Raw genomic sequence first — 13413 nt, 5'->3', positions numbered from 1 at the left:
GATCCTAATTTTACTGACTGTAGAAGCACCAGATATAGTGGCACAATTTTTTTGTAATTATTTTCTCTGCAGGAAATATTTTTCACTTGTACGCTCAGTGTTAGTGCTTTTTGAAAGATCTGTGCAGGTATGCAAAAGACTTCTTAGCGCAGCATAGAGACAAGTCCTCTGCATGTCCCCTTAGGAGGTATCTACCACCACCTTAATGAACAGGCTGAAAAGGATGAAAGCAATAACTGTCCCTCTGCTTTCTCTGCACAGGAGTAGCTGATCCAGTCCCTTGACTTTCCAGATTGTCTTCTCTGTTGAATGCACAGGATGCAGCTAGTCCTACACAAGGGCAAAGGCATCAGAGCAAACAGCTCCCATTTGATAAACCAGCAGCAGCACCTGGTGCCTGTTCACAGTCTGCAAACTTCAGAAATGCTATGAAATAGTGAAACAGACCGTGAAGGCGGGTTCGCTGCAGATGGCTGACGATAAGATGGTATTTTCTTGCTGAGCCAGTTCTTGCCTTTCATATCATTGATAGATTAATACGCTTAACCCTCACAAAGTAATAGGCTCAGCATGCTGTAATGGTATCTGAAAATCATTAAAAGTTCAAAATGTAGCCTTCTAGTTAAATGTTGATCTGGTTACCTCCAGCTGCCTTCCCACACTAAGTGCATTCATTTGATCAGACAAAAGCCTCGTAAAGCTGTCATCACCCTGGACAACTAACTCACTGCCAGATATCCAGGGTCATTTTGGAGACTGCCTCTGACATGTATCCCCCACCACGGCCAAGTGGACCATATGAGCAGTTTCTTGCTGTGACAGGGAAGCCCTGGCCTGAGGCACAACATAACATTACTGTGGCATACAGGGAGGTTTATCCTGTAGCAGGTGGCTGGCATGGCCCTCCCAGTCCCCTTGCACCCTGTTCTCCTTCCAGCTCTTGCCTTGTTTGCTAAAGCAGCTGCTCTGAAGTTTTCCATGTAACATCTATTTCAAAAGAATATGCTACTGGGACATATGCTACTTTGGTCACATTACTTAACCTTTATTAGATTGTATTGTGCTTTTCTGAAAATATCCTTTTCCCACCTCCCATCTTAAACAGGTAAAACAACTTGATCTGTTACTGTTCAAAGGAGTGTCTGCCAACACTGAAAAAGAGAGTAGTATTCACCTTCAAGGCATCTGAGACAGATTTTTTTTTTTTTATTCTTCAATAATTTTAAGAATTTTTGAAAACTAGAATTAGGTGAGTTCCCCTTCTTGGCCACAACTCTCCAGCATGTCAGTTTTTTTGTCAGAAAAAACTCACATGTTTTTTCTACTGCCAGCCCAGGTAAAGCTTCTGCCTTGACAAATGATGTCTAAGTAGGTTTTTATTATCTCTCTGTCTCATCAGAGACAGTATCAGGAAATCTAGTAAGAGTGCAAAAGGTTAGAGTGACATGGTGTAATCCTTTTTTCTGTTGTTGAAGTATGTTATCTTTCATTGAGGCAGATGTACTTTTACCCTTTTTCTTAATCTAAACTGTAGTTCTACAACATTTCTGTATGTTAGTAGGTCGATTTCACCATGAGTTGTTGCAGATACAGTATTATTTTCATTTCAGCTATAATGTGGCAACATTCCTGCCCACTGCATCTTCCGTTTAAATGTCTTGATTTCTCAGCCTTACTGAAATGACAGCATTACACCGACAGCTTCTCTGTCTCTGGGGTTTGGTTTTCACTGGGCTGATGTTCCACAACAAGCCAGATTTCTGAGAAATAAAAACCTACTATTTATGAAACCTTATTAGTTAGTCTTCCTTTGTACTCTTAGTGAAGTTAGGCAGAGTCACTCTGTAACCCCTGCTTGGGGTTTACCTGCACTGGGCATTTTATGGTAGCATTTGCATTCACCATGTCTTCAGTCGGATTTTGTATTGGATTGCCTCCTGCTGGGTAAAAACACACCAAAACACAAACGTGATATCAGGAACCTCATGGAGATTTTCAAATCACATTGAGCTGATACAGAAAATCATGCCAATTACTGATCAAAACCAACCCATATGTTTCTGTGTAATTATTCCCATCTTTTTTGTCTTCTTGTTGATGATTTCCACTCTGTACATTGTTTTAACTTCTCAGTTAAGATCTATACAGACAATCGTGTCTGTATTCAGATCCAGAAATTTTGGATATGTCTTCTTTGTCCTTGTATACAATTGACATTCAAGCCTTTATAAGATGTGTGAGATTTATAGTTTAAATTGTCTATGTGCTTCCTTGTTGTAAAACAGATTTTTATTACTTACAAATTCAGAATTTTTACTATACTTAAGAGCATAAATGTTCTTTAGATGTATAGTTTTAATCATGATAACATGATTTTCTTTTTTTACTGTGGTTTGCTTCTTTTTCTTAAATCAATCTCATTATTATTTACTTCCACAGATGTTTAACATTTCCTTATTTTGTTATATCTGTTCTGTTTCAGTAATTTAAAGCTATTTTGATGTACAAGTGTTTAAAACTTTGCCTGGATCCTTAATAAAATAATGCTTCTGATAGTACAGGATTTTTTTCAAGGTCCACTGTTGTCATTGATTATCAATAGGAGAGGATTGCCGCATTTTCTTATATTCCTGTGTTTGTGTAAGTGCTTTGGGATGTATAGTTTCCATAACGTATCACTGAATCAGGAAAGGAATTCAAATTCCAAGTTGTAGCCTAATAAATACTTTGTTTGGTTTTACTTTTCTGGTTTTATCTGTTTAAATATTTATGGTGGGTTTTTACCAGTTTTAGTTGCCATATTCAGCAGCTATATACCAGTGTAAGAGGCAAATTGATATAAGGTCTCTGACACTTGACTGTCAGCAATTTGAGTACTTATTAAGTGGTTTAAAGTGTATTTAATTAAAGATGTAATGCTTGCTTAGTATTCAATAGTCAATAAAACATTTAGCTTTTATGCCCTCCTAATTTTTTTTTAATATAATTGCTTTTATTGTAGTTCAAGTAGAGTTCTAAAAGCTGTATACATGATTTCCTCATTCTGGAACAGTGACTAACCTCTAATTACACCAAATATAATCTTCTTCTTGCCTGTCTTTGTAATTAGAAAAATGAATTGTCTCTTACGAAGTGTTATGACTTTGCTTGTAACTAATAAAAATATTACACCCCCACTAACTATTTCAAAGGTTAAGAAACACTGCCAATCAAAGGAGGGATCAGTTAGTCAATGCTAGAAATGGATCTGAAGTTTAAGCATTATGCCAAGTCACACGCAGGTCTGAACCCTCTTTTTTCTTTTCTTTCTTCTCCAAATTAAAAACCTGTCCTACAACACCAGCCATTATTAGCATTTTCCCTTTCTTTCAAAATAGCCCAGAAGGTACACAGATAAACAAAAGTAGCCATAATGTAGGAGTCCATGTAAACTGGTGTTTCTTAGACAAAGGATGAGTTTATCGTGCTTTCCCTTTCTCTGGGATCCTTGGGTGTTAAATTTCCAGCCCATCTTCACCTTCCCCATGAATCCTTTGTCTGCAACTACCAGGGAGGCATGGGAGCTGTAAGCAATGAAAACAAACCTCACAGCTTTTCTTTCCTCTTAGCAGAGAAGAAGAGAACATATACCAAATCAAAAGGTGTGAGCACTTGCGCTGGCATTGTCACTCACAACCAGCTGTAGGAGAACAGGGAACATTTGCTCCAGCAAAGTTACTGATACAGAGAGGTAACTAGTACAGAAGTAACTCCTTAAAAATGCCAGTACATATGAACTGACATTGTGAGTCTTAACTAGACTGGGTTTTTTGCATCATATGGCACTAATGATTACATTTCCAAATTTCATGCCACTGGTATAATTTATATCACAGTCCCACATCTCAGCACTGAAATGTCCCCAGTCACTTACACGGGAGGAAGTAATTTAATTTAACATCAGACTCATTCCTTGTAAAAAAAATCACATAGGACAAAAGGGTAGGAAAAACAAGTATAAAAGACACAGTTTGGCAATGTGGGAAACCACAACCAAGGTTAAATCCCACTATTCTCTATCATAATTTCCTTGAAAGTCTAAGCAAACAAAAATCTTTTCAAAATGAAAGGAAAAAAAAAGAGGACCTCAAGTCCTCTCTATTGCTGGTATGTTTGAGAGCTGTTCCATAAAAAGCAGTATATATCTTAGGATTTTATGAGCTTTTAGTTTTTGGGAACATAAGCGAATAAATCAAATGCTGAATTTTCTGTCTTAGCTGTCATGAGACTTTACAATGATGTTTCTAAGCTGAGTGTTAGTGCTGAGAAGCTTTTTGTGTATGTTAAGAATAGTTCCTTTAAAATGTTATTTCAATTGTCGTATCATAGTTGCCCTTCAAAAAGCCAAAAATTATGAAGAGCTGTGTCTAGATGTGACTTTTCTTTACACCTGGGCAGCTCGTTGAGGCCAGGAGGTGACCAGGGCTCCTGATCTAAGAGGAAGGGTTATTTCAGACTGAGTAACCCTATCCTCAATCCAAATGTCCCTGTGATCTTACATTTGTACTTACATGCCATGACCTACTGCAGCAGAGAGGCCCATGGCTGTAGGGCATGAGAAACCTATTGCACGAGTCACTAGTGGGGTTCCACAGAGCTCTGTCCTCATTCCAGTTCTCTTCAACACCTTCATTAATGACTTGGACACAAGACTCAAAGGAATACTAAGTAAATTTGCTGATGACACTAAATTGGAAGGAGTTGTTGACTCCCTTGAAGGCAGAGAGACTCTGCAGAGAGACCTTGACAAATGAGAGAGATGGGCAATCACCAACAGTATGAGGTTTAACAAGGGCAAGTGTCAGATTCTGCACCTGTGATGGGGCCATCCAGGTTGTGTGTATAGATTAGGGAATGAGAGGCTGGAGAGAAGCGCTGTGGAAAGTACTGGGGGTCCTGGTCAATGGCAAGCTGAATATGAGTCAGCAGTGCCCTGGCTGCCAGGAGGGCCAACCATGTCTGGGGGGGCATCAGGCACAGTATCGCCTGCCAGTCAAGGGAGGGGATTGTCCCGCTCTGATCTGCACTGGTGCGGCCTCACCTTGAATATTGTGTGCAGTTTTGGGCACTGCAATAGAAAAAAAGGCATATAGGTATTAGAGAACGTCCAAAGGAGGGCCATAAGGATGATGAAGGATCTGAAGGGGAAGCCTTTTGAGCAGCAGCTGAGATCACTTGGTTTTTTCAGCCTGGAGAAGAGGAGACTGAGGGGAGACTTTGTTGTGGTCTATCAACATCCTCATAAGGGGAAGCAGAGGGGCAAGTACCAATCTCTTCAGTCTTGTGACCAGTGACAGAATTCCAGGAAATGTCATGAAGCTGACTAAAGGGAGGTTTAGGTTAGATATGAGGAAATGGTTTTTCACCCAGAGAGTGGTTGGGCACTGGAACAGGCTTTCTGGGGAAGTGGTCACAGTACCAAGCCTGTCTGACTTCAAGAAGAATTTGGAGAACACTCTCAGGCACATGGTGTGATTCTTGGGGTGTCCTGCATAGGGCCAGGAGTTGGACTCAATGATCTTGATGTGTCCCTTCCAACTCAGAATATTCTGTGATTCTGTGATAATCCCCGTGCCCTAGCTGACTGTACCCCAAGGGCACAGTGCACTGCCCAAAAAGCCCAGGACAGGCATTCAGGCCCCAAGGTGGCAGGAGGGGTGGAAGGGTATGTGGTGCCGACAGAAGGTGGGTCAGGGGCTCTTGCCCTTCTGATCCCTGAAGTCTTTCCCTCATGTTTTGAAAGTTTGTCACTGTTGCTTGCAACAGCTGGTAGTATTAATCAGTCCTTTTGAGCAAGTTAGCTGTGGAAACAGAGGAATTAAACACAGCCATGGTTTCTGCACATTTCATTATAATAAAATGACTGTCCCTACTGCATTTCTGGTTTGTCAGCTGGCTCCATGACCTCTGGCCCATGCTGGCAAAGGTACTCAACCAGAAATTGTCCTGCAAGGCCACTTTTCCTAAAAAAATAGCTGACTGGAATAGAGATATTAAAGCAGATAGAGGTTTCTGAAAAAACAAATGGTGTCATCACGGTCCATTTTTATAACCATATCACTGTACTGTTTATAATTACAGGGAGTGATGTGGGAATCAGAATAGAAAATCCAAGTTATTTCCAGTTAGTCACACTGAAGTTCCAGTATTTTTGTATCTCACAGTATAATTTTATCTTGAGCAGAATCTTTCATGTAACACTCATTCGTACTCTCCTTTATGTGAGTGAGCTGACTGTTAAATTTATATGTCAAATATTTCTTACATAAGCACAGTCAAACCAAAGGTTCATCTAGTGTAGTACTCTGCCCCTTTTTCTTGCCAAAAGCAGGCAACTAAGGAAAGTATACAACGTAGCTTATACATTTGCCCAGCATCTAGCTGGTTTTATCTCACTGTTTGTAAGCTGATTGTGATATTTCTGTGTATTTCTAGTCTATGAGTACCCAAGTTCCCTTTGAACCTGTGTTTGCTCTTAGTTTCCATATCATCTGTTGAGAAAAAGTTACAAAGCTCTAAGGCTTCAAACCCCCACAACTTGGTAGCCTCAAACAAACACAAAGAAAGCATAGGGAGGTTGAATTTTCAAAGCAGTGACTCAGAAGAGGCATCGGAAACATTTGATGTCCTGAACAGGCAGGCACTGTGCAGCATATTCTTGCTTTTCTTCAGTATTGCTGAAACTCTGCATATATATTCTATGCAGGTGTTTTCCAATGCACAGAAGCATGTTCCACAGACTAGAGTGTAACTCTTCTAGAAAGGTGGTTTCAGCCAGATCTTGAAAGTCACATGAAAATCCTGGACTCGAGAACTCCCTAATGTTAGAGCTAAACATCCAGAATTTATTTTTGTGTTCAGGTCAAGCCTAAAGCTTTAGCTCTACGCTTTCTATCAACACTTTTGACAGTGTTACTGGAATGTTTTCTGCTTGATTCAGAGTGTTTTGGGGACTAGCTTTCACATAAAACTTGCAACATTCTAATAAATTCCAGATGTAATTTTAATGCCGTAGGTTTATAACACTGGTAGCTTAAGAAGTCATTCCTCAATTACAGTTAATATTATTTAATTAGGTCCTAAATAATGTATGATGATTATAAATTTGAAAATCTCTTCATGGATATGTTTACTCACCTGCTACTAGCATTTTTAATCAGCTAACAAACTCAAAACTCAGACTTTGAGGTAAGTTGGTAAAATCTGTTTAAAGAAGAAAAAAGAAGGAAATTTGACAAAAGAAATACCTAATTGTACTAAAAAACCCAAACAAGCTTACTTCTTCTGCAGCTAATCAGACTCCCCTCATAGATTTTGTAATATCTTACTATAAGAATGGTCAACCATTTAAAATTGCAAGATAATATTTTGAACAGCAAACTCTGGGTCTCTGGAATTTATTATATTCCTAAGCAGATGGTAAGACTATCCATTAACTTTATCCACCTTTAGAAGGATAGTGTATGTATTTCTATTTATTGCATACATTTTGTACATTTAAAAAGTTATTGCCAAGAATATGTGCTTAATAATAGGTAGAAATTACTAAAAATATCCTGTATGGATATGAAAAAAGTATCTGTGATTGAAACAAAGTGTCATAGAAAAGGAAATAAAGAGATGTCCCTTTACAAGAACAGTTTTCAAGACAGAACAGAAAAAATTCAAGATTTTATTTAGATACTTAATTCTCAGGATTTCTAGAATTTACAGCAGAAAATGAACATCCATAAAAAAATTAAAGTTTTGTCTTTCATGGGAGGAAAGGTGGGGTTTTTTCAGTCACATTCTGCTTGAGAAATGTGATCTGTCATTTCAGACAGCAACAATACTCAGAAGGGTTTTTCTTTGTCTTTTAAAAAATAAATATTATTGTGACTAGATGATATAATATGCTTTATCTCACTGTAGCAATTTTTGACTTTTTACAAGATGAAAAGTGATTAATTTTCAGCAGGTTGTGATGTCTGAAAAGTGTAGGTATTTTTATTTTTTTCAGCTTAAAAGAACCTAAAAGCTAAGATCTTAGAAAATTGTGTTGTAATGAAAATACAGGGATTTTTTAATATATGTGAACTTCAAAATTACAAATAGCATCTATTTTTTACATACAATCTGATGTAGATCATTAAGAGTTCAGTTTCTGAATACAGTTTAATTTTTTCAACTGTGTATTTTCCATGCAGTTCAGATATTTAAACATATGAATGTCCACATAAAGCTCTCTTCACAATTTTGTGGGCAGAAAAATTAAACCTAGCTAAGTGCACTTCCTATTCTGTTCCTTTTTACATTTCTAGGCAGTTTTGTCTCATTTTCTCAGCTTACATATCGCAGCAGACATTTGCAAGTACTTTTGATTCTTTTTAACAAGTAGCTATTGTGCAGTGCAGGAGATTTTCCCTGTTGGTAAGGTAATATTGACCTTGACTGTAGAAAGCGCTTTACTCTGATTCTCTTTCCATCTCTGGAACCCATGGTCTGGGTTGGAATTCTACAATATGGTTAAGATAAGGATATTCCTATCATTTGCCAGAAGGTACTCAACTGCTTTATTTCAGGCAATGTAGTTATGCCATATCCATTTTACATTTCATAGCTTTGGTGAGCATCCTCTCCTTTTATAACTAATGTATTAGTTATACATTTTAGCTATTGGTTAACTCAAAGAACTCCACTGATTATGTCTTCAGGATTCAAATGCTGTGGTAAACAAAATTCATTACATATAACTGCACCACGGAGAAGGACTATACCCCAGCAATCTTGACTTGTAGCTGCTGTATTTTATAACAACTTGTATCCTTGGCAACCAATGGTGAGGAAGAAAAGTGCCAGAATCACCTGAGTAACCACGGAAACCAAAACAATGTTTACGGGTAATTGGCTAATCTAACCAACCTACACGAAATATGAAATAATTCATATTTAATACCTGGAGACACTAGCTTGAAATTAATCATTTGGAATTAGTTATGTCTTATCATTATAAAATAATTATAATTATTATCATTATATTTCTTATCATCATAGTCATTATCACTGGGGGTTGGAACTAGATGATCTTTAAGGTGCCTCTTACCCAAGCCATTCTATGATTCTGTGACTATAAAACATGAGGGAAAAAGCTACATACAAAACATATGGTAAAGAAAAATGAGATCTCTCTGTAGCCTTTTCCTTTCTGATCACACTTAGATCAAGTACCCAAGTTGTGTTGTTCTGTATCCATATCCACTAATAACAGAGCATCAGTGTGTTCCTGTGCAATAGCTGACATTACCATTTCACTGCACCAAACATGTACATACCTATAGCTCCCGCACAGATTAGCATCATACAAATACCATAGCAAATGTTCCCCAGGAGTATATATCCGAAGGAATAAAATATCCTTGCATTGTGAGGATATTATTTAGTCATTTTCTGCTACAGATGTCATTCAAGGAATTGCTGAATTCTGATCTAGCCTTCATTTGTCTTCAAAATAAACCATTTACCCATGTAATTCAAGAAATAACTTTCTAAAGGACTAAGAGTAGCCAAATTGTGTGAAGTACTTGCATAATGAAAAATAGTACACGTTGCTGTCTAGAGTAAGATGCTCAGATGAGGAGTTTTGCCTGAGAAATGGGGAAAGATAGTTTGAAAGGACTGTGAAAATCCTGTGCTCTGTCTGGTCTCGACTGCCCTCTAGAGCTGCAGTAGAAAACTGCAACTGGCTTCAGCTGTTCTCAGGGAACTGCTGTGGGAAGCAAGTCAGTAAGCCATTTACCTTATTTCTACAGTGTACTTTTATCTGGGAACAACACAGCATTCTTTGAGAAGAAACTGGTATGGAGGAGTGGAGATCTAAGGCTCGGTGCAGGAGGCTTGATCCTTTCTTTCTTCCTCTTGAATTCTCATGCTGCATCTTTTGTATGGGTCTGGAGTCCTTACTGCTGAGCCTGGTAGGAGACATGGCAGGGTCAAAGCAGAGGGCACCAAGGGTACTGAAGTGAGATAATTAGACTTACAGCTGAAGCTTTATATACATGAAACTGCCTTTGGCTCACAGTGGCCACCTATTGCATCCAAAAAGGAATTATAAGGGCAGTAAGAGGTGTACCCATGCCAGCTTACTGCCCCAGGCTCACCTCGGGGTGTTGCGAAGCAGCCCAGAGAGGATATCTGACAAATTTATTAAATCAGGGAAAAAGAAAGAATGCAGATGGAAGATATTCAGTGAGAGAACCTTGGAAAGTGATTGCAAGGAGAGGAGAAGGTCTTGGAATAAATGACAATTTTACATGATGTCATCAAGCTTATTGCAGGAAAAGTCACCAGCCCTGATTTAGGGTACAAAGCTGCTTTAAGTCAGAGGATTAGAAAGGTAATTACAGACAGGGACTTTTACAACACGAAGTCAGATACTGAGATATCTAAAGTCAAATTAACTGCTAAAAAAGAGTTTTAATGAAATAGGTGACAATGGGAAAGCAGCAGTGAAGGTCATTAGCTAATTGAAAGAAATGTCTAAAAAGTGAGAGTATTGTGAATGAGTTGTTTAGGTCTCTTAAAGAAACACTGACAAAGGTATCAACAAAAGCAGGTTTAATATAAATTTACAAGAGCACAGTAAAGTTTGATGTCAAGGTTAATTCTATTACTTACTATATACATAAAGCAGGGAAAGATTCCCCTTGAGTTCACTGGAATACTCACATGAGATGCCTTTGCATTTCTCATTGGGCAAAGGGCTGAGCCTTGAGGTGTAAGGATATTAGCCCAGGCCCCATTACCAGCTATTGGTGGCAGTCCTCAGATATTTGAAAGCTCTGAGAGCTGTCCCACATGGAGGGAGATGCTGGTTGTAGCCTGCTGCAGACCAGAAGAGCTCAATGGGCCTCACTTAGGACCACAAGATGATTGACTTTAGTTATCAGTAAATTTCCATCCTGGCCACAATCTGGGCCTGTATTTACAGGAATTTTCCTCAAAAATCCCAATAGCAATAATATTATTCTACTCAGGCTATTCAGACGAAAAGAAGGTTTTAAGGCTATTTGTTAGAAAACAGGAGCTCATTAGAATACAGAAGTTCCTGGGAGCAGATAGTGTTTCCAATTAGCTCAAGGGGAGCTTAACTTCACAGGAGGCATTAATCAAGGCTCAGGCCTAACAACCATTCCTGAGACAGTAGAGTAGCCTGAGGGTTTGGTGGTGGGTGATGCACCACCACAGAGAAATATGGTTAGTTTGTCTAACAGCAGAGAAATAACAGTTTAATTATTCCTGGGACAAAGGTGAGGGGTTTGTTTTTTGGCTACTCTTTCTTACTAGGAACTTACAATGACATTTGAAAACTCCCAAAGCACAGCCATACGAAAGGATGGCTCTTGAAAATGAGATTTGCTAGCAGGAGAAACAATTCACGTCAGCAGAAGGAACTGAGAAAATAGTGCTAGGATGGATAACTAATGGAATTACTAATTCAATAAAAGATTGAAAACCGAGCTGCTAAGTCAATGAGGAGATATTTACTGAAGATAATGTAAGAAAGAGTATAGCAGATAACCAAACTATTCTTGGAAAAGTGCAATTGTAAATGGCTGCTCTTTGTTTTTAAACAAAAAAATGCTTTTTTTTTTGTTTAAAACCTGTTTGCTACTAATCATACCTCTTAGGTCACATTATACCCTGCAATGAAATGAGGTAGTGGAACTTTATATTAGACTTTGGTATTGTTTATGCTGAATTAAAACAAGCTAAAGGACAGCCCAGGCCTGGAAAGAGGAACTTGGTTTCCTAGAGCTGTTCAGAAAGGAGAAAAGGCCTCCCTGAGTGATCAAAACACCACCATCATCCTAGCTCCTCTAGGACATCTCTGAAACCCTCCTGGCATTGTCTGGCATCATAAGAACATAAATATCACAAGGCTGACTCCAGGGACATCTGGATCACTAAGTAGCAAGAATGCTGCAGAAATACACTTGCTTTGCAAAGTTTTACTGCCATTGGTAGGTTGGAATACAGGTGTTGGTGATGACTCAAAGTGTGCTTGCTGTACCCGAATGCTCCAAGACTTCTTAGAAACCTGTGTCAAACCAGACTTGGGGTGCCCCAATTTGGCTGGGACATCGCATGTGCATGAATAAATATTTATCCTTGCAACTCTAGACCTTATGTCCCAGCCCTGCTTCTCAGTTGCCACAGTCCTCTTGCCAATTTTCTGAACAGCACCATTGAGGAGAATTTTCCTTGCCTGAAACACATTCTGCAAGGAGATTCATTGTGATCCCATTAAAAATAGTTCTACCAGTAATGAAGTATTTCTTTTCTTCTTAGCATTTTATGACTTTCTCTAGCACTTTAATTTAACAAAGCAGAGGGAGAAAAAGAAGCAATTGTTTAAAAATTCAGTAAAGATTAAATCAACACTAAAAACATTGATGTAACAATAAAATCCAGAGCCAGAAATGGTGAGATTAGTAACAGCTGAGTGCAGGGACAGTGCCAGCCTGCCTTACATGCTGGCACAGGGGCACAGTCATGGCACACCTCACATTTGTGGTGTGGGGACATCCACAGCCTAGCTCATGCACCTGACATGGGGACATAGTCCCAGCCTGCCACATGCCCCTGGAATGGAACAGCCATGGCCCCTCTTGTGCCTCCAGCACAGATACAGTTCCCATTCACACTCCCTGCTGCAGGGCACAGGTGCCCAGGCAAAGGCTGCTCTGGAGTGAAAATTTCAGCACTAAGTTATGTAACTATGTACAGTTTCCAGGACCAAGTATTCATGCACGGAAGCCAGAACAGCTCAGCATGAAGGCATGTGTGTATTGGCTCTACATCGGGTACCCAGTGTGAGCAGAACACAGACATTACAGCTGCTTCTGTGCACTGGTACAGCCGTGTTGTACTCCTGGTTCATTGCCATAACCTTTGGCATTTGCGTGGCACAAACCTCCTTCATGGCAAATTGGAATGCAGGCTAAGTAACAGTTCCCCTTGCCTTCAAACCTGCTGATAAGCAAAACAATATATTTCAGAAGCATTAAAGACAATGCAAAGAAATGTTTAAGGATTAAGAAGAATGTAATGTACCAGTAGTATTGGCTCACAGTTAGGTAGGTATTGTGGTGTTCACAGGAACAATTAAAAAATTTAGATTTTCCATTTGTTTATGTTTATGTTCTGCAGTTTGGGGGCCCCTGGTGGTCTAGTGGTTAGGGTGCAGCACTCTCACCGCTGCGACCCGGGTTCGATTCCCAGCCCCCCGGGCAGATGGAGCTCGTCAGGGTTCGATTCCCAGCCCCCCGGGCAGATGGAGCTCGTCAGCCCTGTAAGGCAATCCATCTAAGAGAAGGTCACTCTAAACAAACCTAC

This window comes from Lepidothrix coronata, unplaced genomic scaffold (assembly GCF_001604755.1).
Source record: "Lepidothrix coronata isolate B3197 unplaced genomic scaffold, Lepidothrix_coronata-1.0 Scaffold289, whole genome shotgun sequence".
Classification (NCBI taxonomy): domain Eukaryota; kingdom Metazoa; phylum Chordata; class Aves; order Passeriformes; family Pipridae; genus Lepidothrix; species Lepidothrix coronata.
This window is presented reverse-complemented; position numbering follows the sequence as displayed.